Raw genomic sequence first — 2749 nt, 5'->3', positions numbered from 1 at the left:
CCCCCCCCCCCCCCCCCCCCCCACGCAAATCAGTTAGGTGAAATTCTATTTATTTATTTTTCTATTTACCAAATCTGCATAACCGAACCAGAGTCCATAGGGCAAAGAAATAGCACAGGCCAGTGTACACACTGGGTCTAATAGATTTCTGTTTCCCTTTACCAACTTTGACTCGGATGTTAGTTGGAGCCAGTGACATTCCGCGAGGAAGCAAAATATCTTACGTCTGCAATTTCCTGTGACGCATAGATGTCTATAGTTTGTGTTCGGTCGTTTGTACGCTTTAAAAGATCTAGATCTACTCTGTTTGTTATTCAACTTGTAGAACCGGATTCAAAGACAAAAGAACCGGCGATTTTTTAAAAATCATGTTGTGTCACTGGGAAAGTAAAACACGACGTAGGCCTACATAGTATTATTAATACATTTTTAAAAATTATTGAAATTTAAAAAAAAACAAATAGATTTTGCCCATCTGGAAGAAAAAATCTATCCGCAATCCTGTATCAAACTATAATATATATATAAAGTAAAGAGTGGAGAAGCTATCTGCAGTGTGCACTTGCTCTAAGAATCAGCTTTTTCTTCTTCAATGTTTGGCTCCCTGGCGGGTTCTAAAACTGAGATTGCTTTACTGAATATCCAACCTCTAATGTCAGACGTCTTTTGATATCTTCGGCAATGTCCCGACCCCTGTTTCTGAACTTTTTCGACGGCTGAGTGGTTATTGAGGTCGGGTTAGCAAATACAGTCTTGCCATTCTCGTGACCCAAAGTTTGGGTGGTTGGAGGCTTGTGATTTTTTGCAATTCGCAATATAATACCACGGTAGCTCGGAGGCCGGGTGTTGCACAGTGGAGTCAAGCATTTACGTACCCGTGACATCGTTAGCTCTAGTGACATACTGCGCACGATACGTATTATGTGAGGGTAGGTGTTTCATTTTATATGAACATTGTAATTGTCGCTATAACTAAATTTTCTGTAGGAGAATAGCTAAATGTCCTCTAGGAGAATAACAAAATTTCTCTGGGATGATAACTAAATGTCTTCTAATAGAACAATAAAGCTGGTATTCTGCTCTATCTTAGTGCCTATTTTATTTATGACAGCAATAATAAAAACCGATAACAACTAAAGGATTTTACGCCTACGTTGACTGCATACTTTTTTTTAGCAGATCTTGAGACAACTGGAAGGGGGAAAAAACAGTTTTGAAGAATCTGTGAAATACGCTCAACAGTGAATTATATTAAGCGCACAGTGCAATGTTTAATCACGGAATTTTGGAGACAGTCCTAGAACTCCAAGGTAGTTGAAAGTGATCAGTGAAAAATCTTGTCAGTATGTTAGTGTTTTAATAATAAATTGGCAGCTGCTTGCACTGTATGCTTCCCAGGAAGTTAATTTTTTTTTCAGAATTCCACCCGGCCTGCTTGGGTAATGATATTGATCACAAAGCACAAAGAGTTTGCTATCCACTATCTACTACTACTACTACTACTACTACTATTTTTTACATAATGGATATAACTGTTTCGGTTGGTTTGGAGACAAACACAGAGCTCAAACTATGTATCGTTTAAATAAAATATAGCTCAAACAAGGGTATCCTTTTCCAGCACAGCCGAGAACCTTGGTATCTATTTAGATTCCAATATGTCAGCGAACAACCTAGTAAATCATGTCACTCGATGTATGTGTACCTAAATCTCAGAAGAATCAGTAAGATAAGGCACCTTATTTCAAGTGAAATCGCACGCATGCTCTCTATCTTTCTTGTCTTGTCAAAAACTGGACCCATTCCAATTCTGTTCTGTCTGGTATCTCATGTGAGAGAATGAGAAAATTACAAGTGGACAAAAAGTATAACACCGCAAAGCAAGTACTAGTATTGAAGAAAAAAAAGGAAAGATCCAGCATAAAAAATGTTTAAAGCTCGCACTGGCGTCCAGTCGATAAAAGAATCCAATATATAATTTCTACTATCTGTTATAAACGTCTCAACAGTAATGCTCCATCATATCTGTCTGAGTTTTTAACCCCGTATGTTCCATCCCGTCTTTTAAAACGCAACAAAATTCAGAGTCCCTGGAATGAAATTAAGATCTTTTGACGAGAGAATTTCTAATTTTTTGGCCTTAGAATTTGGAACTCCTTGCTCCAGGACCTAAGAGAAATAACAAATCCTAAAACGTCTAACCGATTGCTCAAGACTCGTGTGTTTAATTCTTAATTGTAGGGTGTTTTATGTACTTATATGTCTTGTTTTCCACTGCTGTCCTTACGTGTATATAATATGTATGGTTGAGAAATTTCTTCTTTATTGGACTGTGAAATGTTTTATCTTGTGTGATTTTTTTTATAGTAGAAGGTTTTACGGCGCTCGCAACTGCATAAGGTCATATGAGCGCCAAGGGGTGAGTGTCAACAGAGAAGTCTTTACAGGGAAGCAGACTTAGACTGCTCACTTCTCTAGCTTCAACTGCACAAGGTCTGCTTCGACTAACAAGGCACCCCAAAATAGCAGGTCGCAAGGGAGTGACAAACATAAAAGAAGTCGAGGAAAATGACAATAGTAAGGATCAGGAAAGAAAAAGCAGCAGTTCCCTGTTGTAGATCAGGCACAGTTGTGAGCGTGACATGAGTCAGCCCATTTACAATTCTACTATGCTTGAACGAGATATGTCCCCCCTTTGGGAATGGCCTATAGACACTTCATCAGTCAGTGGGACTGCCCCGGGGGGGGG

The 2749-nt window shown here is 38.9% G+C and overlaps 1 protein-coding gene across 1 annotated transcript in view; it reads left to right on the top strand.

Moving 5' to 3' along the window:
• Positions 1-663: 663 nt before the first annotated feature.
• Positions 664-2749, top strand: part of LOC101859234 (protein-glutamine gamma-glutamyltransferase K) — a gene marked incomplete in the record, with an annotated part of 29908 nt that continues 27822 nt past the window's right edge. Inside the window, 1 exon segment of the mRNA XM_005095456.2 lies at positions 664-916.

The sequence above is a fragment of the Aplysia californica genome, unplaced genomic scaffold, assembly GCF_000002075.1.
Source record: "Aplysia californica isolate F4 #8 unplaced genomic scaffold, AplCal3.0 scaffold00104, whole genome shotgun sequence".
Taxonomy (NCBI): Eukaryota; Metazoa; Mollusca; class Gastropoda; order Aplysiida; family Aplysiidae; genus Aplysia; species Aplysia californica.
The sequence above is the reverse complement of the archived record's forward strand: the minus strand, read 5'-3'. Positions and strand labels throughout refer to the sequence as shown.